The sequence below is a fragment of the Schistocerca americana genome, chromosome X, assembly GCF_021461395.2.
Source record: "Schistocerca americana isolate TAMUIC-IGC-003095 chromosome X, iqSchAmer2.1, whole genome shotgun sequence".
In the NCBI taxonomy this organism is placed as follows: Eukaryota; Metazoa; Arthropoda; class Insecta; order Orthoptera; family Acrididae; genus Schistocerca; species Schistocerca americana.
In genome coordinates this window covers 898054516-898081042 of record NC_060130.1, presented here as the reverse complement: position 1 = coordinate 898081042, position 26527 = coordinate 898054516, and the positions used below count along the sequence as shown (strand labels likewise).

General features: G+C 44.7%; 1 protein-coding gene across 2 annotated transcripts in view; it reads right to left on the bottom strand.

Moving 5' to 3' along the window:
* The window catches only part of LOC124555132 (MAM and LDL-receptor class A domain-containing protein 1-like), a 1074113-nt gene that overhangs the window by 660367 nt on the left and 387219 nt on the right, over nucleotides 1–26527 (bottom strand). The window lies entirely within an intron of this gene.

Genomic DNA, 26527 nt, shown 5'->3' with positions numbered 1-26527 from the left:
GATACAGTTCCCCACAGTCGTTTAATGAACAAAGTAAGAGCATATGGACTATCAGACCAATTGTGTGATTGGATTGAAGAGTTCCTAGATAACGAAACGCAGCATGTCATTCTCAATGGAGAGAAGTCTTCCGAAGTAAGAGTGATATCAGGTGTGCCGCAGAGGAGTGTCATAGGACCGTTGTTATTCACAATACACATAAATGACCTTGTGGATGACATGGGAAGTTCACTCAGGCTTTTTGCAGATGATGCTGTGGTGTATCGAGAGGTTGTAACAACGGAAAATTGTACTGAAATGCAGGAGGATATGCAGCGAATTGACGCATGGTGCAGGGAATGGCAATTGAATCTCAATGTAGACAAGTGTAATGTGCTGCGAATACATAGAAAGATATATCCCTTATCATTTAGCTACAAAATAGCAGGTCAGCAACTGGAAGCAGTTAATTCCATAAATTATCTGGGAGTACGCATTAGGAGTGATTTAAAATGGAATGATCATATAAAGTTGATCGTCGGCAAAGCAGATGCCAGACTGAGATTCATTGGAAGAATCCTAAGGAAATGCAATCCGAAAACAAACGAAGTAGGTTACAGTACGCTTGTTCGCCCACTGCTTGAATACTGCTCAGCAGTGTGGGATCCGTACCAGATAGGGTTGATAGAAGAGATAGAGAAGATCCAACGGAGAGCAGCGCGCTTCGTTACAGGATCATTTAGTAATCGCGAAAGCGTTACAGAGATGACAGATAAACTCCAGTGGAAGACTCTGCAGCAGAGACGCTTAGTAGCTCGGTACGGGCTTTTGTTAAAGTTTCGAGAACATATCTTCACCGAAGAGTCAAGCAGTATATTGCTCCCTCCTACGTATATCTCGCGAAGAGACCATGAGGATAAAATCAGAGACATTAGAGCCCACACAGAAGCATGCCGACAATCCTTCTTTCCGCGAACAATACGAGACTGGAATAGAAGGGATAACCGATAGAGGTACTCAAGGTACCCACCGCCACACACCGTCACGTGACTTGCGGAGTATGGATGTAGATGTAGATGAAGATGAAACACTTGGTGAGTGATAGCTTTTGTATAAGGTTACTAAATAAGCAGCAACCAGTCGCAAGATCATGTTTTCTTTATTTCATTTTGCATGTCGATTTCGGTTAAATCGATATGCATACACGTTGAAAGCACCGTTGATGGCTGTTAATCAGTTGATATCGATATGCAAAATTAAATAAAGAAAACTTGATCTTGCGACTGGTTGCTGCTTATTTGGTAATTTTATGGTTTACGGTCGCTGCACAACTTGGGAACCATATGGAGCCCCCCATTCAGATTTTGTATAAGGGACGATCAAAAAGGTTCCGTTGGAGTGCGTTACTGCAGGGTATATACAACGTAGCACCACTTCGATGCTGGTAAACAAGCACCGTCGTGTAGGGAAGGGTTAGTGTGGTATTCGTGTCTTTGCGACGTCAGTGCAGTAAATGCGGAAAAATGAGCAGTGGCGACGTTATGACCAAATGCGTCCGAACAGAAACAACGTGCTGTTACCCTTTTGTTGGCCGTCATAGCACCAACACCGACACACTTCCTTTTAGAATGAAGAATGTGTATGGGGCAACATGTCTGCCGGAATCCAGCGTTGCGGAATGGTTCGGCAAGAGGTGCTGCTCAAAAATTTAGTAGTTACGGGAGTAATGGCCGCTATCGACAGGGGATCTCAAGTTGATTCCGTATTTCTAGATTTCCGGAAAGCTTTTGACACCGTTCCTCACAAGCGACTTATAATCAAGCTGCGGGCCTATGGGGTATCATCTCAGTTGTGCGACTGGATTCGTGATTTCCTGTCAGGAAGGTCGCAGTTCGTAGTAATAGACGGCAAATCATCGAGTAAAACTGAAGTAATATCAGGTGTTCCCCAGGGAAGTGTCCTGGGACCTCTGCTGTTCCTGATCTGTATAAATGAGCTGGGTGACAATCTGAGCAGTTCACTTAGGTTGTTCGCAGATGATGCTGTAATTTACCGTCTAGTAAGGTCATCCGAAGACCAGTATCAGTTGCAAAGCGATTTAGAAATGATTGCTGTATGGTGTGGCAGGTGGCAGTTGACGCTAAATAACGAAAGTGTGAGGTGATCCACATGAGTTCCAAAAGAAATCCGTTGGAATTCGATTACTTGATAAACAGTACAATTCTCGAGGCTGTCAATTCAATTAAGTACCTGGGTGTTGAAATTACAAACAACTTCAATTGGAAAGACCACATAGATAATATTGTGGGGAAGGCGAGCCAAAGGCTGCGTTTCATTGGCAGGACACTTAGAAGATGCAACAAGTCCACTAAAGAGACAGCTTACACTACACTCGTTCGCCCTCTGTTAGAATATTGCTGCACGGTGTGGGATCCTTACCAGGTGGGATTGACGGAGGACATCGAAAGGGTGCAAAAAAGGGCAGCTCGTCTTGTATTATCACGTAATAGGGGAGACAGTGTGGCAGATATGATACGCGAGTTGGGATGGAAGTCATTAAAGCAAAGACGTTTTTCGTCGCGGCGAGATCTATTTACGAAATTTCGGTCACCAACTTTCTCTTCCGAATGCGAAAATATTTTCTGAGCCCAACCTACATAGGTAGGAATGATCATCAAAATAAAATAAGAGAAATCAGAGCTCGAACAGAAAGGTTTAGGTGTTCGTTTTTCCCGCGCGCTGTTCGGGAGTGGAATGGTAGAGGGATAGTATGATTGTGGTTCGATGAACCCTCTGCCAAGCACTTAAATGTAAATTGCAGAGTAATCATGTAGATGTAGATGTAGACACTCGAGCGCCCGCCCTATGGTCCTAATCTCTCCACATGCGATTGACACGTCTTCGGTCCCTCAAAAAGGGCGCCGAAGGGTCGACGATTCCTGTCGGTGGGGGATGTACAGCCCGCCGTTAAGGGCCTCTTCACGTTGCGGGACACGATGTTTTAGCAAACGAGTATCTTCAATCTGGTGCGTCGGTGGGATGGTTGCGTCAGTGCTCACGGCGATTTTTCCTGATTGCCGATTCTGGACTGTACGACCTTCGAGCAGAAACTTTTTGATCTCCCCTTATATAACTCTACTGTGGTAGTAATATACACAAAATGCAGAGGCGTCGCAGTTAGTATATCTCATCTTTACGTAGAGGGTGAATGAATTTTTCAGAACTGAGCGAGGCGGTGCAGTGCTAAGGCGTGGGACCCATATTCTTGAGCACATCAGATCTGTGTTCGACTATCCAGATTTACGTTTTCCTTAAACTCCGTCAGGAAAATGCGAGGATGTTTCCTTTGAAAATGATACCGCCGATTTCTTTATCAATCCGGAACTCTTGCTCCCCTCTAATGGCCTAGTCCCCAATGGCTTCTTGAAAGGTCTCTTCTGTCAGACTCTTTTAGCGACCTGTACACCGAAGCGAACATAGGTGAATGGGCATACGCAAGAAATATTCAGGGGTTTCGCTTATGCGCACCATCATTTATTTGCACCTGCGAATAAGAATTTACACTGGAGGGAACAGAAGAAAAAGCATACGATTTCTTTTGTTTTATGGCGCTAAAACGTTATCGCGATAAAGTTACTTAACTTATATTTCGTAAGCGTGATGGAGTATAGAACCATATAGCTTGGTTTATTTTGTATGGAAAACACGCTGTTGGTAATTAAAGTGAATGCAAGGAACATACTGTCAATAAAAACGTGTATTGTAAAAATATACCAAAGAACAGCCTTATAGTCTATTTCATGCATTGGCCTTTACAGTTTGTTGGATAGCACACATCACTATCACAAGGAAAACAATTTTCACTTATGCCGTTTCTGTATTTAAACTTTGCAATATAATTGTAAAATGATCAGGTCTTTCGTATATTTTTATTTTATGAGAGGCAGTCAAAAGAAAACCGAAAACCCGCCGCAACGGGACCATTTATCCCTCTGGGAGACGCGGCCATCAATTCCTGCTTTGTAGAACGAGGTTAGCCTCTCACGAACTCACAACCGCACACACTCTTCCACTTACTCGTCCGACTGAAACCGACGTCCATGTAAATCTTTCTTATGGTCGCCAAAGAAGTGAAAATCACATGGTCAACGATACGAGATATACAGAGGATGTTACAATGTTTCCCAACCAAATCGTTGACGTAGCCTTCGTCCGATTGGCAATGTGGGGGCGGGGGTTATCGTGTAACAGGATAATCCTGCCCGGTAGCATTTCAACAGCCCCAGGGCAAACGGAAAAGCCAACAGAGGAAACATCCCACATCTCCCTCACCAAGAACTCCAAAGCTGTTCACAAAAGTTCCGGTGGCTGCGTTCTTCTTCGACTACATGGAGCCAATGAACGTCGAGTTCCCAGAGCGTGGAATCACAATCAATTGGTAGTGATATGAAGACACTTTGCACAAATTACGACGCACCTTCAAGTCAAAACGCTAAGGAATGCTGTCGGAAGGAATCATTCTGTTGCACAAGAACACCGGCCCTCCACTGCCTATCGGACGAAGGCTGCACTTCATTGATTTGCTTCGGAAACACTGCAACATCCTCTGTAGAACCCGGATCTTTCACTGTGTCATTTTCGCGTGTTTCACATGCGTGGACGTCGGTTGCAGTCGGACGACGAAGTGCAAGGGTGGGTGCTGTTGTGGTTCCGTCAGCGGCCGACCACGGTCTACGAAACCGGAACTGATTGTCTCGTCTTCCAGAGGGAGAAATGTGTTAAGGTGTGTGGTGATTACTTTGGAATGGAACTGTACAATGATTCCCTTGTGGCGGCTGTTCGGTTTGCATTTGTCTGCCCCTTTCATGCTAACGTACGTTATCTCTCTATTTGGATGACTTTTGTTTTCACGATTTCAATTACGTAAAACAAATGAAAGGTAAAAGAAACAAAAATGAGAATAGGGAGATTGGGCTCCACGATATTTGTCAGTTATCCAGTACTTGTACATGTGAAGGGGAAGAGGAATATACACTACTGGCCATTAAAATTGCTACACAACGAAGATGCCGTGCTACAGACGCGTAATTTAACCGACAGGAAGAAGATGCTATGATATGCAAATGATTAGCTTTTCAGAGCATTCACACAAGGTTGGCGCCGGAGACGACAACTACAACGTGCTGACATGAGGAAAGTTTCCAACCGATTTCTCATACACAAACAGCACTTGACCGGCGTTGCCTGGTGAAACGTTGTTGTGATGCCTCGTGTAAGGTAGAGGAATGCGTACCATCACGTTTCAGGCTTTGATAGAGGTCGGATTGTAGCCTATTGCGATTGCGGTTTATCGTATCGCGACATTGGTGCTCGCGTTGATCGAGATCAAATGATTGTTAGCAGAATATGGAATCGGAGGGTTCAGGAGGGTAATACGGAACGCCGTGCTGGATCCCAACGGCCTCGTATCGTTAGCAGTCGAGATGACAGGCATCTTATCCGCATGGCTGTAACGGATCGTGCAACCACGTCTCGATCCCTGAGTCAACAGATGGGGACGTTTGCAAGACAACAACCATCTGCACGAACAGTTCGACGACGTTTGCAGCACCATGGACTATCAGCTCGGAGACGATGGCTGCGATTACCCTTGACGCTGCATCACAGACAGGAACGCCTGCGATGGTGTACTCAACGACGAACCTGGGTGCACGAATGGCAAAACGTCATTTTTTCGGATGAATCCAGGATCGGTTTACAGCATCATGATGGTCGCAACCGTGTTTGGTGACATCGCAGTGAACGCACGTTGGAAACGTGTATTCGTCATCGCCATACTGCCGTATTACCCGGCGTAATGATATGGGGTGCCATTGGTTACACGTCTCGGTCACCTCTTGTTTGCATTGACGGCACTTTGAACAGTGGACGTTACTTTTCAGATGTGTTACGACCCATGGCTCTACCCTTCATTCGATCCATGCGAAACCCTACATTTCATCAGAATAATGCTGCCCTGGACAACACATTCCCCAGATCTCTCACCAGCTGAAAACGTCTGGTCAATGGTGGCCGAGCAACTGGATCGTCACAATACGCCAGTCACTACTCTTGATGAACTGTGGTATCGTGATGCAGCTGCATGGGCAGCTGTACCTGTACCCGCCATCCAAGCTCTGTTTGAATAAAAAAAAATGGTTCAAATGGCTCTGAGAACTATGGGACTTAACTTCTGCGGTCATCAGTCCCCTAGAACTTAGAACTACTTAAACCTAACTAACCTAAGGACATCACACACATCTACGCCCGAGGCAGGATTCGAACCTGCGCCCGAAGCAGTCCCGCGGTTCCGAACTGCGCGCCTAGAACCACTAGACCACCGCGGCCGGCAGCTCTGTTTGACTCAATGCCCAGGCGTATCATGGCCGTTATTACGGCCAGAGGTGATTGTTCTGGGAACTGATATCTCAGGATCTATGCACCGAAAGTGCGTGAAAATGTAATAACATGTCAGTTTTAGTATAATAAATATGTCCAATGAATACCCGTTTATCATCTGCATTTCTTCTTGGTGTAGCAATTTTAATGTCTAGTAGTGTATTATATCACTAGACAGAACTTCTTTAGAAGTGCAGTTGAAATTACCCATATCTAATTGGAAAAAGATATCTTGTCAAAATAAGAAATGAATCTGCACCATGTTTTGAATCGGATTATGGCCGGATCGAATGGCGGGATAAATATTGTTAAGCCCAGAATCGTTTGCGCAGCTTTCAGTGAATTAATTAACGCAAAATATGGTTACTACATGGTTATGACTTCAATGAAAATCTGGTTTTCCTCACTTCATACACAGCTGGAAAAAATTAGCGCATCCTTTTAGAGGTTTCCAGTTCACTCAAGATTTACACTGGTCAGCCAGAGCATTATGGCCACCTACCTAATAGCTGGTGTGTGCACCTTTGGTACGGATAACAGCAGCGACGCATCGTGACAAGGGAGCAATGAGGCCTTGACAGGTCACTGGTGGGAGCTAGCACCACATCTGAACACACAAGTTACCTAATCCCCGTAAACTACGGCGAGGGTTCGATGACCTCTGTCGCCACATTCAATCATATCCCAGATGCGTTCGATCGGTTTCAGATCTGTCGAGTTGGGTAGGCAGCAAATCACATGAAACTCATCAGTTCTGGCCTTGTGACATGGAGCATTATCTTGCAGAAAAATCCACTGCCTTTCGGAAAGATGATCGTCGTGAAGGGGTGTACATAGTCTGCAGCCAGTGTACTGTGGTGTGCGTACTGTAAGATCTTCGGTACACACACCATCAGATTATTTGACTTGTCGCACTAACGAAGTAGGCGAGTGTCAGCGATATGTCTCGTGGTCTTATTGTGGCGTGTTTATCTTCTGCCATTAGGTCAGACGATAGAAATGCCACTTGCATGCTTAGAGTAGCAGATTGACGGTGACCAACTTTAAACAGAACTTGATTAATTTTCACACACATTTATTAAAGTAATAAAAAGCATAGACATTACGTAACTTGATTCTGGATGCTGTTTACAACTGACAATCTGAAGTTCCTTTGGTATTGGTACGTTAATCTTATTCTCACACGTCTCTGATACTTGACAAAGTGTCTATACATTTATCTTCATGGCTATGTACAGGAATATGATAATCTTCTTAGGTACAGACTGAAAGTTGACTATAGACTGGTACAGACTAATGCAGACTGGTACAGACTGGTGCAGACAAATGCAGACTGACTAATCGGAGGTCTGTGCACTCGTTATAATACCTCGCGCGTTCAGGTATCACTGCGCGAGTGTGATCCGCGAGGAGAAAAGATTCTACGTTAGCAGCAATCTCATTGGCTGCGTTACATATTAATACGCAGATCGTCGGAAGCAGAATTTGGTCCGTCTCTAAGGCAGCGCCATCTCGTAGTGCGGAGACGGACGATCGCTGCGCCTGCGCTGTTGTGCTTAGCGGGGCGCACTCTAGTGGGAAAGTTGTGTACGCGCTGACTACGCGAAACTATGTACACAACATGTACGATACTTCTTGGCCGTCATGGTGCCTTATACGAGCTCCACTGGTCCCATAAGTTCCCACGTTAGTGTTCCCATGAGCGTAATGGAACCGCCTCAGGGTTGTCTCCATCCCGCAGTACTGGTGTCAAGGAGCTGTTCCCCTGAAAGGCGATACATTGGCACCCTCCCAGCGGTACGATGAAGAAGACCATGCAACGCTCTTTCACTGCGCCAGCGTCCAGTGCCGATGGTCCTGTGTCCATTTCAGTCGTAGTTGCCCATGACATTGAGTTAACATTGGCACATGCATGCATCGTCAGCTGCGGAGGCCCATCGTTACGAGCGTTCAGTGCACTGTGTCTTCAGACACACCTACTCTGCCCAACATTAGTTCAAAAATGGTTCAAATGGCTCTGAGCACTATGGGTCTCAACTTCTGAGGTCATTAGTCCCCTAGAACGTAGAACTATTTAAACCTAACTAACCTAAGGACATCACACACATCCATGCCCGAGGCAGGATTCGAACCTGCGACCGTAGCGGTCTCGCGGTTCCAGACTGCAGCGCCTAGAACCGCACGGCCACTTCGGCTGGACAACATTAGTTCCACGACAGTTCGGCGCCTGTCTGTTTTACCAGCCTGCCCCGCCTACGATGTCTGAAATCTGTAATGAGGGGTGGTCGCCAAAGTCCACGACGACTGGACGTGGTTTCTCCTTTTTTTCGACAACGTGTTGAAGACACTCACCACAACACTCCTCGAACACCCAGCAAGTCGTGCAGTTTTCGGAATAGTCATGCCGAGCCTCCGGGCCATCACAATCTGCCCTTACTCAAACTCAGACAGATCGCGCGTCTTCTCCCTTCTACCCACGGACGGCACACTCACTAATACTACACGCACCGTACGTGTGTCTGACTAGCAGTCATTCCTCGCCAGGTGATGTTGCTTTCGCCTGGAAGGATCTATATCGATGGTCATAGTCTTGACTGATCAGGGTATTGTTCTAACAGTGTATATGGAATACAGGAAATGACTACACTTACAGATCAATAGCACAAGCGGTTCTGAGGTACCAGGTATCGAGCCATGATGAAACACCCATATTAGTACATGGTGTAGCCTCCAATGGCAGGAATACAGGCACTGACTCTGGCATCCACTCGAACATACAGATGTCGAATACTGTCCTGGGATAAGTTATGCCACGCCTGCTCGACCTGTTGACGTAGTTCCGTAAGAATTATTGGCTGACGAGTCACACGAGTTATTCCTCACATGTGCTCGATTAGAGAGAAGTTCGGGGATCGTGCTGGTCAGGGAGTTGCTACATGTCTTGCAGAGCACGTTGAATTTACGGGCAGTGTGTGGGCGACCGTTATCCTGTTGGAACAACACATCACCTTCTTGTTGCAAGAACGATAAAGGAACGAATTTAAAAACATTCTGCGCGTACCGAGCATTAGTTAGCGTCCCCTCCAGAAACAGCAAAGATGAACGAGAGTTGTTGCTTATCGCACCCCAGACTATAAAGCCAGGGATGGAGCCAGTGTGTCTTGGACGAATGCACTCTGCAAGACAGCACTCAGCAGGTCTACGTCGTAAGCGCAAAAGACCATCACTTGCGTGCAGGCACAATCTGCTTTCATAGCTGAAGACCACGGCGCACAATTCCCTCTTCCAAGTGATCTTCTGACGGCCAAGTCGAACCATGCACGTCGATCTTGTGGCGTGGGTGGAAGATGGGCTAGAGGTGTGCATGCCCATAGTCTCACTGCTAATAAACGGCCTGCAACAGTTCGTGTTGACAGGTTTCGGCTCACAAGCCCTCTTATGTGTGCTGAGGTAGCTTTACGATGTGCCACTAAGTCCTTATAATCCAACGATTCTAGCGGGCGTCTGTACAACATTGTACGTGCAGAACCTCACCTCTGGGAGTGAGAATGTTCACGAAACCACAGATACCAACATCGTTGCACAGCTGACCCAGCGTGTCCAACATGTGTGGCACGTCTCTGAAAGGACCAGCGCACCACTCGGAAGGTCACAATTTGACCCATTTCAAACTCACTCTGTTGGCCGTAGGAAGCACGAGTACATCTCCGTGACATGGTTGCGTGCTTGCTTCACACGTTTGCACCACACTGAGCCTTCCGGCATTCCCTACTAATTTTTCTCGGCATTGTATTTATCAAGATGCAATGACAACGATTTGAAGGCAAATCACTTGGAATTATATTTTTCCACTCCACCATTTTGCAGGGCTGTACGTTCTTTATACATTTCTAGCCTGAAAGAATATAGAAGGGAGTTCCTTTTATTCTTGAGTTACTCTGTTAGCATTTTCAGCACATCAGTAATTTCTTTCGAAGCATCAGTTTTTTCATTAAGCATGTTATATTTTGGAGCTCTATGGCCCCACAAGCACCTGTAGTGTCTGTACTCGTCTATCACCGGCCGCGGTGGCCGAGCGGTTCTAGGCACTTCAGTCCGGAACCGCACGACTGCTACGGTCGCAGGTTCGAATCCTGCCTCGGGCATGGAAGTGTGTGACGTCCTTAGGTTAGTTAGGTTTAAGTAGTTCTAAGCTCTAGGGGACTGACGAGCTCAGATGTTAAGTCCCATAGTGCTCAGAGCTATTTGAACCATATTCGTCTATCAACAGACGTACGCTACCATCCAGCCACTCCATCGCCACGAAAATCACTGTCAATAAACAGCTCGCGGGGGAGATACAGTGTACTATCCAACAATGATATTTTTGCACTTGGCCTCCCGTGGCAGCCGGCCGGAGTGGCCGAGCGGTTCTAGGCGTTTCAGTCCGGAACCGTGCTGCTGCTACGGTCGCAGGATCGAATCCTGCCTCGGGCATGGATGTGTGTGATGTCCTTAGGTTAGTGAGGTATAAGTAGTCGTAATAGTCGTAAGTCTAGGGAACTGATGACCTCAGATGTTAAGTCCCATAGTGCTTAGAGCCATTTTGAACCTCCCGTGGCCGTTATGGGAAACAGGTGGTGACCTTACAATAGACAAGTATTCTGGTGACTAAGGAAAACGCATCGAAGTGTCAATGCTTTCAGATCAATTCTGAATATACTATCAGGTGGTTCAACGCGTCCTAGTGAAATATCGTCAGAAGTGCAGAGTGGTGTTATTCATAATAATGAACACCCTTAAAATGGAAAGCCGAAGCAGATGACGAGAAAGTAGGCATAGTTATATGAAAAATGGCGTGTATGCTAAGTTTTACAATTTAGCCCGGAAGGATAAAGCAGAAACAGAAAATGATACCTCTACAGAAATTAATTTTGCAGGCGGATAAGTGCAGGGGAGTCAGAAAGAAAGGTAAAACACTTTCTGAAAGACTTTAAGAAAGCGGAAGATATCGGGCCAAAATTAAAACTCGTAGAAAACGATGGCGTTCTAGAAAATTAATTCTTCCAGATGACTTTGACAAAGCATTTGTGCAAAGAAAATTTTTGGTGTGTTGTGAGCAAAAGCAGGGAATCTCAACATTGAGAAAGCTGCTTATATTTTAAAAAACTGAGATAAATTTTCAGGGTGGAAGGAGAATATTTCGCGAAATTTTGAAAGATATGTTATTTCCTTTCGAAAAATGTAATAGTAATATTAACATTGTAACAGAAAGTTCTGCCATTTTCGCGAAGTGCGTGGAGTACTTGAGAGTAATCAGAAATAATGAAAAGTGGCCAAATAAACCACTAGTATTCACAAATGAAACGTTGGCGCCTACGCGGTGTACCATGAAAAAGTGCATGGAGATCGAAGAAATTCCATGTGTAATGACTACTGGCAGCTTTTGTTGTCCACGCTGGAGCAGAAACGGGATTTACAGAGGAAGCAGAGTTAATATATGATTCGAAATCAAAGCCCCAAAATTATTACTATTCTATGAGTGGGGATTATTTTCACAAATGGTTAACAGAGAAAGTGATTCCTAACATCCCAACTGGTAATATTGTTATTCTTGATAACTGACCGCATCACGCTGTTTAGACAAATACTGACCCCATTACTGCAACTCTGAAAAAGGGTATAACTGAATGGCTCATTCAGAGCAAAACCGGTTTTGAACCGAGCTTAACAAGCAATGAGCGTTTACAACTACTGCGTTGTAATAAGCCAGAGCATGTTTTTAAAGCAGATGCAGTTTTAAAGCGTAAGGGATATATTGTTTTGTGCATCCCAGCATACCACTGTGTTTTGAATCCTATAGAGGTAATCTGGGATACAATGAAAGAGGAGAACATTGCCGAAAAAAGTTTCGTCCATTAACTTAAGCACCCTAAAACAAATTATCAAACAGTCTTTGTATAAAATTAACTAAAATGATTAGTTAAAAAACTGCGAGCATGTAAATAGAATTAAAACTGAATATTGGCGCGGAGATGGGTTAATGGAACGCGCAGTAGAGAATATAGTCATCACTGTTGGTCTGGAGAGCGAAGACGAATCTGCAGCACATGATTATGACAGTGATAGGGAAATTTACACGGCAGATAAACTGGAACGGATTCCAGTGAAAGAGATACGGCAGATGAAGCACTCGGCGTCTACGACTTGCGTGATCGGTTCCAGACTGTAGCGTCTAGAACTGCTCGGCCACTGAGGCCGGCATGGACCGTCCACTTAATAATTAATCACCAACGTTAGTGCAGTTTCCATTGCATACTTGTACACGTGCCGTCCTTCCTACGCTCCGTATCCCTGATACGCGCTGGCTCGCGATCAGCCAGACCGAAGCGATCGCACTCCCACGTGCAACATTACTGTGTTCGACTAATACTGCGACGAGGCGAGTGCGCTCTGTTTATCACAGTGGAGCTAGCGCCGAAGAGGAGAGCACGCGAACTTCCTTTGATGGTTCGCTCTGAAACCGACAACGACCGGATCACAAGGGAGCACTTGCGAATGCGACCCGCGCACGACCGAACACGACGCACCTACCGTGTACGCGAGAGAGAATTCTCGTTCGCTTCTGCGAGTTCGCTTTGCTGTGAAGGGGGATTTTCATGCAGCGTATCCCTACGTGCGTCGATAGACACGTGTCTTCCCCAGTGATCTGTCCTCATTTATGCGTCTGCTGGGATAGCGCATGGATGGAAACTCAAACAGTGGAAAATTTGGGATGGAATGCAGCAATATTGTGAAAAGGAAAGTTGCTACTCAACATATAGCGGAGATGTAGCCATTATCCTCTTTCATCCAGCCCCTTCTCTGTTCCCATTCCAACACTACACAGCCCTCATTCCCCAATCGCACCCAGTACTTATACTTCTCTCCTTTTCCGCTGTCCCCTCCGCCCCCTTCCCATCTCTCCTCTGCCAATCGTCTAACCACCCAACTGCACATACATTATGCGATCAAAAGTATACAGACATCCCCAAAAACATACATTTTCATATTAGGTGAATTGTGCTGCCACCTACTGCCAGGTACTCCATGCCAGCAACCTCAGAAGTCATTAGACACCGTGAGAGAGCAGAATGGGGTCCTCTGCGGAACTCATGGACTTCGAACGTGGTCAAGTGATTGGGGGTCACTTGTGTCACACGTCTGTATGCGAGATTTTCACACTCATAAATATCCCTAGATCCACTATTTCCGGCGTGATAGTGAAGTGGAAACGTGAATGGACACTCACAGCACAAAAGAGTACAGGCCGAATTCGTCTGTTGACTGACAGAGACTGCTGACAGTTGAAGAGGGTCGCAATGTGTAATAGGCAGACATGTATCCAGGACACCACACAGGAAATCCAAACTGCATCAGGATCCACTGCAAGTACTATCACATTTAGGCGGGAGGTGAGAAAACTTGGATTTCATGCTCAAGCGGCTGCTCATAAGCCACCCATCACGACGGTTATTGCCAAACGACTCCTCGCTTGGTGTAAGGAGCGTAAACATTGTACGATTGAGCAGTTGAAAAACGTTGTGTCGAGTGACGCATTACGATTCACAATGTGGCGATCCGATGGCAGGGTGTGCGTATGGTGAATTCCCGGTGAACGTCTTCTGCCAGCGTGCGTAGTGCCAAATGGAAAATTCAGAGGCTATGGTGTTGCGGTGTGGTTGTGTTTTTGTGAAGAGGGCTTGCATCCATTCTTGTTTCCATGGCACTATCACAGCACAGGCCTACAGTAATGTTTTAAGCACCTTCTTGCTTCCCCCTGTTGAAGAGCAATTCGGGGATGACGATTGCATCTTTCAGCACGATTGAGCACCTATTCACAATGCACGGCCTGTGGCAGAGTGGTTACACGACGATAACATCCCTTTAATGGATTGGCTTGCACAGAGTCCTGAGCTGAATCAAATAGCACACTTGTGGGACGTTTTGGAGCGCTGACTTCGTGCCATGACTCACCGATCGATGGCGATACCTCTCCTCAGTGCTGAACTCCATGACGAATGGGCTGACATTCCCCTAAAAACCTTCCAGCACCTGATTCAACGCATGCCCGTTAGAGTGGAAGCTGTCATCAAGGCTAAGGATGCGCCAACACCATACTGAATTCCAAAATTACCGGTGGGTGGGTGCCATGAACTTGTAAGTCATTTTGAGCCAGGTGTCCGGATACTTTAGGTCACATAGTGTAGCTGCCTTACCCTCTTTCCAACTCGTCCCTGCATGTTCCTCAACAGCACGCCACTGTCCGACACCCCTACCCTACTGTCCCTCCCCCTTCCCACCCCAACCTCCTACTCACCCTCATACAGTCGCCACTCCCATCGTGCACTGGTGATGCTGCTCGCAGTGTGGCCTCAGTTGCCTGAGACTGTGTGTGTGAGATGTGATTGCGTGACTCTGTATGTATTGACGAAGGCCTTACTAGCTGAAAGCTACACTACTGGCCATTAAAATTGCTACACCAAGAATAAATGCAGATGATAAACGGGTATTCATTGGACAGATATATTATACTAGAACTGACATGTGATTGCATTTTCACGCAACTGGGGTGCATAGATCCTGAGAAATCAGTACCCAGAACAACCACCTCTGGCCGTAATAACGGCCTTGATACGCCTGGGTATTGAGTCAAACGGAGCTTGGATGGCGTGTACAGGTACAGCTGCCCATGCAGCTTCAACACGATACCACAGTTCATCAAGAGCAGTGACTGGCGTATTGTGACGAGCCAGTTGCTCGGCCACCATTGACCAGACGTTTTCAATTGGTGACTGGCTGGCTGGCTCTGAGCGCTATGGGACTCAACTTCTGAGGTCATTAGTCCCCTAGAACTTAGAACTAGTTAAACCTAACTAACCTAAGGACATCACACCCATCCATGCCCGAGCAGGATTCGAACCTGCGACCGTAACGGTCTCGCGGTTCCACACTGCAGCGCCTAGAACCGCCCGGCCACTTCGGCCGGCTCAATTGGTGAGAGATCTGGAGAATGTGCTGGCCAGGGCAGCAGTAGAACATTTTCTGTGTCCAGAACGGCCTGTACAGGACCTGCAACATGCGGTCGTGCATTATCCTGCTGAAATGTAGGGTTTCGCGAGGATCGAATGAAGGGTAGAGCCACGGGTCGTAACACATGTGAAAAGTAACGTCAACTGTTCAAAGTGCCGTCAATGCGAACAAGAGGTGACCGATACGTGTAACAAATGGCACCCCGTACCATCATGCCGGGTGACACGCCAGTATGGCGATGACGAATACACGCTTCCAATGTGCGTTCACCGCGATGTCGCCAAACACGGATGCGACCATCATGATGCTGTAAACAGAACTGAATTCATCCGAAAAAATGACGTTTTGCCATTCGTGCACCCAGGTTCGTCGTTGAGTACACCATCGCAGGCGCTCCTGTTCGTGATATAGCGTCAAGGGTAATCGCAGCCATCGTCTCCAAGCTGATAGTCCATGCTGCTGCAAACGTCGTCTAACTGTTCGTGCAGATGGTTGTTGTCTTGCAAAAGTCCCCATCTGTGGACTCAGGGATCGAGGCGTGGCTGCACGATCCGTTACAGCCATGCGCATAAGATGCCTGTCATCTCGACTGCTAGTGATACGAGGCCGTTGGGATCCAGCACGGTGTTCCGTATTACCTTCCTGAACCCACCGATTCCATATTCTGCTAACAGTCATTCGATCTCGACCAACGCGAGCAGCAATGTCGCCATACGATATACCGCAATCGCGATAGGCTACAATCCGACCTTTATCAAAGTCGGAAACTTGATGGTACGCATTTCTCCTCCTTACACGAGGCATCACAACAACGTTTCACCAGGCATCGCCGGTCAACCCGCTGTTTGTGTATGAGAAATCGGTTGGAAACTTTCCTCATGTCAGCAGGTTTTAGGTGTCGCTACCGGCGCCAACTGTGTGTTATTGCTCTGAAAAGCTGATCATTTGCATATCACAGCATCTTCTTCCTGTCGGTTAAATTTAGCCTCTTTAGCACGTCATCTTCTTGGTGTAACAATTTTAATGACCTGTAGTGTATCTTTGTGATAGGCTATCTGGATGGAAACTGTAAGTTATGTCTCAGCAAGTGGTCTGAGCTTTGACGGGGCTCAACCAACAGGGAAACTTGGCAGCAGAATCAATTCACGTGGCCCTGTGCCTGGCAGACACACACTTTCCGTCCGCTTGCTGCGCGATGATTTTACTTCATAGTACCGACGCTTTGCCTTGTGATAGTGAATTGGGCATATTAAACCGACTTCGTTCTGAATTATATAGAGATGACTGCATTAACATGATTGTGCGTTACGTCGTATTCAGATTGTACAGCATTAAATATCTTTCAGTGTTGAATTTTGCAGTCAAGTTTAACATTGTAAATGTAAGGTCTTTGTTTGTACGTTCTACTTTTCAGAACACGCGGGATCAATATCCAGTTTTATTTCAGTCACGCAAGATTTCAGCTTATCTCTTTGCTCTTACGTTCATCAAGTAATACACTGCTTTGCATAGGTGGAAGCATAAGCGGCCAGAGACACTATTATCTATGGCATAACCACCTATGGCGAGTTAACATACACCCACAAAGGACAACATTGGCAGGCCCCTGCAAATCAGCATCATTGACTTGATATGCCAGCTGCTGTTAAAGCCGACCAACAGGCTAAAGCAGGGAAACCGACAAGTTTGCACACTCAGGCACAAACAAGCCGCCAGCACTATCCTACTCTGTGAATCCGATATATGACAGTAAACGATGATGTACCTAACTTTTACAGATATGCTGACGCTGACCGAGAAGCCAGCACCAGCATCGAGCAGCAGTCTCTGAGTAACGGCACCACACAACCTCAAAGGTATCCGCTTGCATGATACCCACTATTAACAAAGCCTACCCTTGCATGACCTGTTGCAGGTAGCAGGAAAACTGCTACTGCTCTTACAACCCTACCCAACTATCGCGCAAGTCTTTGCCCCCTTGGCTCTTGCTTTAGCACTTTTTCCCTCGTCTGCCCGTCAAACCGCTACCCTTCATTCAACTTTCGACCCAATCTATTTCCAGATGGGCGCTTATTATTGGTTAACCATTACCAGACGTGCACAAACATCGCAGTACTCACAGCCTGCGAGACCTCACTTTAGTGAAAACTAACCCTTACGCAGAGATGGCAGTAGTTTTTTTGTGTTGGCCATCACGCCGGTGAAGGCTTGGAGAGGCTCTACCTCTTCAAAAAAACATGAAATAAAAATCTGGTCTGCAAAACTTATGGACGATATAGATAAAATAACGTGATATATTATAGCTCGGTGTAGATGAATGAAAGCGCTGGAGGATGTTGACACAAGTCTCCCACTGTGCACAGAAAGGTGGGCGTCACATGGCGAGAGATCAGCGTGACTCTAGCGCCAAATGTGGCTGGCCCCCAAAAACCAGGAAGTTGAAGGAACGGGAAATTACAGTGAGTGTCAATCAATGAGCAGTTGCGATGCACAATGGTTGTCTTCTTCGTTACGACATGGCTCGGAGGCAACATCTGGATGAATTCACACGGTGAGGAATCATCGGGAATCTCAAACAAGGACGAAGTGCGACGAGAGCAGCTCAAAAGTTTGGTATTGATCACAGCATTATTTCACGTGTACGGGGTGTGTTTCGAACCACAGGCATTGCTTCCCAAAGAAATGGAGGTGGTTGGCCACGGTCGACGATGGCAGCAGATAATCACTACATGTGCAAAGGGCAAGATGCGAACCACGTCAAACAACGGATGCCGTTGCAACCACAATTAACAAGACTGCAACGCACACAGTCTCACGCTTCACACTGGAACGGCGACTGTATAGTAGTGGAATCTTTGACCAAAGACCAGTTATTTGTGTTTCGTTGACATCCGAACATCGGCGCTACTATTTGCGATGGTGCCAAGAGTATAGCGACTGGACCAACGAGGAGTGGGCTGCGTGCTCTTCTCGAATGAGATAAGATTCAGTCCACGTAGTGATTCTGGACGTACCCTCTTATGGTGAGAAGTGGGAACACGTAATGATCCCAGAAATAGAATCGAAAATTGAATAAAGGTTCTCGGGTTTCCGGCGGCCTCAAGTGATTACGCAAACTTTCGGAGAAGCACTTCTTGGCCATGACTGCTAGTATACATCAGCTGTCGACTTTGATGGTTGGTTCTCGCTTTACAGCCATGTATGGGCATATTCTGACTCGGCGTTCGATGTGCCCCCTTCAACCGCGCTATCACTGGATCCGATGCCGCGCGGAGCTGCAGGCACCGTCTCTATTTAGGGTTTTATTGATGATTTTTATTTCAATGGCTTCCTTAATTAAACAATCCAAGAAGCCGTTAGTGCGAGCCATGACAGAGGTTTCGTCAAATTTTATCAGATTATTTGTTGTCACCACGTGATTTTTTAAAGACGGGCACCGGCAAACAGTATTTCTTTATATAAATGTGTAGTGAGGGGAGAAATCACCTATGGGGTTCCCCAAGGTTCAATCTCAGGTCTACTGCTCAATCATGTTCTACTCTGTAAGAATACAGAGTCTCGCGGAGTCTTCAAGAACAACAGCTGTTACGTCCATAATATAAATGAAGTGATTTCAAGTAAGAATCACACCACCGACGAGGAGCAGGAAAAAGAACTTACTTACTTTACTGCCGTTCTGTGGTTCCGTGTTGGGCAAGATAAGTCGCGTGCTGAAAAGACACGAGATAAAATCGATCTTCAGATCTCCGACACAAATCCGTCAAATAGTGAGACCAGTTACGGACGCAGCAAGTAAGGAATCACACACGTAATTCTCGTTTACACTAACACCACGCAGAAGAAGGAAAAGAAACTAGGAGAATCACGAGGTTTGCTCCACCGGCCTAATGCATAATACGGAAAAATTAAGTCGTGGAAACGAGAGAGAATTATGATCCGTAATGTAAATCAGATCGAGAATGCACGTAAGACAAAACACGCAAATGCAGGTAGTGTGGGGATAAATCACCTATGGCGTTCCCTAAGGCTCAATCTTAAGTCCACTACTGTTTCTCATTTATGTAAATGATCTGCCATCTAATGTACAACAAGCAAAATTAGTTCTTTTTCCAGATGACACCAGTATTGTAATCACTCCCAGTATACATACAGAAATGGAAGAAATGGTGAACGAAGTTCTCAAAAGTATCATTGACTGGTTTTCTGCGGATAGTCTCACCCTGAATTTCACAAAGACACGTCATATTCAGCTCTGCACCTCTAGGGGCACTACACCAGTGATAAGTGTAACACGAGGTGATGAAATAATACATAGAGTGGAAACTTCAAAATTCTTAGGTATCTATATTGATGAGAAATTAAACCTGAAAAAGCCCATATTGGATTTCCTAAAACAACTTAATTCACCGACATTTGCACTTAGAATCATAGCAAATTTTGGGGAGAGAGAAATCTGTAAGTTGACATATTTTGCTTATTTTCATTCAGTAATGACGTATGGAATAATTTTGTGGGGTAACTCTTCTTTAAGAAAGAAGGTCTTCATTGCCCGAAAACGTGGTGCAAGAACAATATTTGGTGCTCACCCGCGATCATCTTGTAGAACTCTGTTTAAGGAGTTGGGCATTCTGACTATTGCTTTACAGTATATTTATTCCCTCATGAAGTTTGTTGTAAATGATCTACTACAGTTCAAAAGGAACAATGAGATACATAATTACAATACTAGAAGAAAAAACGACATTCATTAGTCAACATTAAGGTTGTCTTTAGCACAGAAACGGGTGCACAACACTGCAACAAAATTTTTGACCACTTACCCAGTGATATAAAATATCTAACAGACAGCAAGGTAATTTACAATTTGCAAATTTAAGCGCTACCAGTACAGAACAGAATCGATGACCTGAATCCTCGTTCGTTTTGCAAACACGTGACCCCAGCCACAGAAAACCAGGCTAAGAAAAAATTCAAAAAAAAATCTCGAAATGTCGGTTACTCGGTGGAAGAAATTACCCACGTAAGTCAATTACTGCGCAATAACGACGAATCAGCGACGAATACTTGCGATCGAACAAACAAAGGCATTCGTACTATGGATAGAAATTACCGAATGTAGATTGAACAAACGAAATAGAAGAGTATTTAATATAAGAAACGAAAGTACACGCACGTTCACTCTGGGAAACACGAATATTCACTGAAACCAAGGATAGCTAGCACACCACGCTCCCACATTCCGAAGTTCTGGTTGAACAAAGGAACTACCAGCCATACTGAACAATCAGGAAAACTTTATCACTTTATATTCTGAATGAAATATTGTGTATGAAAACTAAAGTCTGAAGCTGCGAGAGGAATGGGTTAAGACCCCAATTAGGCTGAAGCTCACACAGACTACGCTACCGTATTCACTACTGAAAACGTGCTTCCACGAACAGTTTATCTCTTCCAAATTCCAGGAACCAATGAAGAGCACCCCAACCAGATAGGGGTACTCACACAGCAAAAGTCGTCAGAGAAAACTCTTTCCGCACACTGCCAACTTAACCACAATAGCGCTTCGACCAGAAGGAACAAAACTTATTTGCCTCTGTGTGAGTCTACACAAAACTAGCTATACTGCCACAATTGCAGATAAGAAGTTTACCCGCCACCTGACTCTATGCGAGGTGGAAACACAATATCTAGACGCATTCACTCATTATGTCATTCTAAGAGTGTAGGAATGAGAAAGAAGGATAAGAGTACAACATTAAAACATCATGATCAGTTGCGGGGAAGATGGGGGCATAGAAACTTAGTACATCGATATATATACATGTAACATGTACGTAGAAGAAATATGACTTCAGAGAACGTGTGGAATTGAGGCTGATAATAACACACTCAGCTGCTGACCCATTCTCCCGTCATGATTTATTAAATGCACCTAAAGTATGAGGTGCTTAAGTCTTGGAAAATCCAGTAAATTTTAGGAAAATTTATGAAATGGCTCATATAGAGAACTTTCAAAAGGATTAATGGTTCACCGCATAAAAACCGGGGGCGTAGTCCCATATAAATTCACAGGTTATAGTAAACAGTAGCCGATGGACCCGATGGCTTTTGATCTTAACCGCTATTCTTCCATTTATTCAGAGCAGGACGGTAGTTCGGGATTTTAGACTTACGGAAATACCAAAGAGAGCTATCGAGGAAACATTTGCAGATCTAACTTCAAGCACGCACCATGTAACTCCCTCCAGCTATATTTTGCTGATTCTTGATTGGAACAATATTATTTGCGACGATCGGTAACGGGTATTGGATGGCAAACAGAGAGAACACACTTCGTATGAAACATGACACTTTTCTTAACGAATGTAAAAGTTCCTCGTTATAAGTGAGAAGGTAGGTTTGAAAGGGTAGAGGTTCATACTATTCACTTCTTTTAGTGAGTTGGTAACACCCTTCTTAACAATGGTCCAACCATGCCCATATTAGCATTTATATATACCTCCACGTTCACACTGAAATTTTCCATACCTATATCGCTTCTCAAAATTAAACTATCAAGCTATAACGGTTCACGGAGCCTTAATAATTGTTCAGATAACAACATAGCCCACCAACGGATGCTACTGACTAAGAATGACGATACTCATTTGTCTGCTGATTTCGTGTGTAACTACGAGCACCCTACGAGAACAAATCGATTAATCACTTACTGCTGACCTACCACGAAAGGCTTTGTCGCAGAGCTAACACCGGTTCCCGTCAGATCACCGAAATTAAGCGCTCTCGGACTTGCATTCTGATAGACGATTGTTCGGGTATGCCAAGGGCTGTTGTCAAGAGGGGTGCAGTCAGGCTTTTGAGGTCAATCGAGCAACTACTTGACTAATAAGCAGCGGCTCTGATCACGAAAACTGACAACAGGGCAGAGAGTAGTGTGCTGACCACATCCAGTGATGCCTATCGATCGAGGATGACACGGCGGTCGGTCGGTACCTTTGGTTCTTCCAAGGCTTCTTCGGACGGAGTTTGGTTTTGTTTAGTTGACCTACCATGCAACGGGAAACTTCCAAACTGATATATGAGTAATATCTTCAAACTTTGCATAAATTTTTGGTGCGTCCTGACTGCATACGTTGGTTCCAAGAGACATCTGAACAAAGACTCCCTCGCCTCAGATAAAGGTGCATGAACAGTAGCGTTTAGGCAGTGTTGAAAGAAACAGCGAAACTTTATCTCCCACCGGGAACAGGGTGCTCTGCTCCGAATGATCCAGAGAACCATCGATGTGTTCGTGGTACGACTGGCTACATTATACCTCTACTGATAGTAGTATCCATTACAGCCATTGGTTATATGCATGTAGATCAGATTTGAAGCAGGTGCTCAGCATTCTGATGTTCATAGAGTATGGAAATCTTTTCTGATCACGGGTTCAGCGTCCAGAAAGTTGATCATAGGACAATCAATAATTACGAAGCGCTAGATAACGGTTATTATCTTTGAAGCAGTATATATAGAGTTATTCACAAGTTTATCCAAGGTTTCAGAAGATGGTTGCGTGAAAAGTACAAACCAAACAGAAAATAGATACGGTCCAGTGAATAGAACATATTAAAGGGTCTTTATATTAGCCCCCCCCCCCCCCCCCACATTTCTTCAATGAAATTTAACGTCATTTCACATGTCCTTTAGCGTCTTATACTTTCGATGCATTCAGTAAACATGCCAGGAAAAAGAGTCGACAGCTGCGTGTGCTCCAATTAACCACAACTGCATATATTCACTGAATTCACGTTTATTCTATGCCTTTTTTACGCGCACGTATTGATTTATTACATATCTGTTCTTTCTATAACTTCCCCACACTTAATTACAATGTATTTATACTGTACCATTATACTTCTTTCCCATTCCTTATATCTTAGAATGACAGAGTGAGTGAATGTGTATCTATATTGAGTTTTCATAATGTCTGCTACTGTGGCAGCTTAATCAATTTTGGAGTAAAGTTAGAGAGTGGCAAAGAGGTTTCGTTCCCTTCTGGTCGAAACGCTATTGTGCTTAACTCGGCAGAGTGCGGTAAGGGTTTTCTCTGCCAGTTTCCGCTACTTGCGAGTAGATTCCAATTTGGTCAGGGTGAGTGGTCACTCGTTCATTGTATTTTGAACAGATAGATTGCTTATGGCACTTCGTTTGCAGTAATGAGAATGGTAACTGAGTCTCTGTAAGATTCAGCTTAATTGAAGTTTTGACACATGTCTTTTTTAGCTTCAGACTTTTATAATCATTCAGATTATTTTATTCGGAATGTGAAGTGGCAGAGTTTTTGTAATTGCTGGATTTTACTGGCAATTACATTGTTCAACCAAAATTAAGAAATGTGGGAGAGTGATGTGCGAATTCTGCTTAGTCCCAATTAGAATTCGTATTTCCCAGTGTGAATGCGCGTGTGCTTGTTTTTTTTTTATATTATGTAGTCTTCTGTTTCGTTAGTTTTGTCAGTATTCCATAATTTCCATCCATTAGTGTGTGTACCCTTGTTTGTTCAATCCCACTTGTTCGTCGTTGCTTAGGTGAACATTTGGTACTCGGAATCTGTTTCATCTTGCAATTATTTCGCGATACTTATGTAGGTAGTTCCTTTTCGAAATATTTATGTTTTTTCTTGTTCTGGCTTTGTGTCACGAGGGCCATGTGTTTTGAGAAACGAACGAGCCTTCAGTTCATCGGTTTTCGTTTCTTGTTCTACTCTTGTAGAACTTATATTGCATTGCCTTCACGTGTGTGTTGTGTTTCACAAGCATTCCTGGTCTGATTTCCATTTCAGATCGTAATTCTCGTTTAGTTGAGTTTTCCATGTTTTGCATTAGGCTGACGGAGAAAACGTTTTGCCAGCTATATGTGTATGTGGTGCCTATTGCAGTTCTTCTAGTTCCTTTTCTATCTTCTGTGTGGTGTCTGTATGAATTCAAAGTGTGTGTGTGTGTGTGTGTGTGTGTGTGTGTGTGTGTGTGTGTGTGTGTGTGTGTGTGAGTCGAAACAAGGCCCCGGGAGTAGACAACATTCCATTAAAACTACTGACAGCCTTGGGAGAGACAGTCCTGACAAATCTCTACCATCTGGTGAGCAAGATGTATGAGACGGGTGAAATTCCCTCAGACTTCAAGTAGAATATAATAATTCCAATCCGAAAGAGCCGGCCGGGGTCGCAGAGCGGTTCTAGGCGCTACGGTCTGGAACCGCGCGACCGCTACGGTCGCAAGTTCCAATCCTGCATCGAGCATGGATGTGTATGTTGTCCTTAGGCTAGTTACGTTTAAGTAGTTCTAAGTTCTAGGGGACTGATGACCTTAGAAGTTAAGTCCCATAGTGCTCAGAGCCATTTGAACCATTTGAACCAATCCCAAAGAAAGCAGGTGTTGACAGATGTGAAAATTACGGAACTATCAGTTTAATAAGTTACAGCTGCAAAATACTAACACGAATTCTTTATAGACGAATGGAAAAACTGATAGAAGCCGACCTCGGCGAAGATCAGTTTGGATTCCGTAGAAATATTGGAACACGTGAGGCAATACTGACCTTACGACTTATCTTAGAAGAAAGATTAAGGAAAGGCAAACCTACGTTTGTAGCATTTGTAGACTTAGAGAAAGCTTTTGACAATGTTGACTGGAATACTCTGTTTCAAATTCTGAAGGTGGCAGAGGTAAAATACAGGGAGCGAAAGGCTATTTACAATTTGTACAGAAACCAGATGGCAGTTATAAGAGTCGAGGGGCATGAAAGGGAAGCAGTGGTTGGGAAGGGAGTGAGACAGGGTTGTAGCGTCTCCTCGATGTTATTCAATCTGTATATTGAGCAACCAGTAAAGGAAACAAAAGAAAAATTCGGAGTAGGTATTAAAATCCATGGAAAAGAAATAAAAACTTTGACGTTCGCCGATGACATTGTAATTCTGTCAGAGACAGCAAAGGACTTGGAAGAGCAGTCGAACGGAATGGACATTGTCTTGAAAGGAGGATATAAGATGAACATCAACAAAAGTAAAACGAGGATAATGGAATGTAGTCTAATTAAGTCGGGTGATGCTGAGGGAATTAGATTAGGAAATGAGGCACTTAAAGTAGTAAAGGAGTTTTGCTATTTGAGGAGCAAAATAACTGATGATGGTCGAAGTAGAGAGGATATAAAATGTAGGCTGGCAATGGCAAGGAAAGCGTTTCTGAATAAGAGAAATTTGTTAATATCGAGTATTGATTTAAGTGTCAGGAAGTCGTTTCTGAAAGTATTTGTATGGAGTGTAGCCATGTATGGAAGTGAAACATGGACGATAAATAGTTTGGACAAGAAGAGAATAGAAGCTTTCGAAATGTGGTGCTACAGAAGAATGCTGAAGATTAGATAGGTAGATCACATAACTAATGAGGAGGTATTGAATAGAACTGGGGAGGTGTTTGTAGCACAACTTGACAACAAGAAGGAACCGGTTGGTAAGACATATTCTGACGCATCAGGGGATCACAAATTTAGCATTGGAGGGCAGCGTGGAGGGTAAAAATCGTAGAGGGAGACCAAGAGATGAATACACTAAGCAGATTCAGAAGGATGTAGGTTGCAGTAGGTATTGGGAGATGAAGAAGCTTCCACAGGATAGAGTGGCATGGAGAGCTGCATCAAACCAATCTCAGGACTGAAGACCACAACAACAACATTCAAGTCTCTGTTTCATAGAGTACATTCTAAAACGTCTGTCCTTTGCGCAATTCATGCAGGCCTATTTATTTAATTGCTTTTTAAGTAAAACTTCAGTTTTATAAAGTACATTGCCTATGAACAAATCGATTGCCTGACTGAGAACAGAACGCTTACTCCCGTTTGAAGAGAGAACCTTATTGTCTGTGTGGTAAATATATACTGTTCGCGGAATTTTAATAGATACCGCTCATAATTTATATAGATATCGTTCAACATCTCGAAGTTCTTAACTTACATTACAGATGCTTGTATGTGACACGGTAGTCGTCAATGCGTGCCTGCGTCGTACATGCTTGTGCAA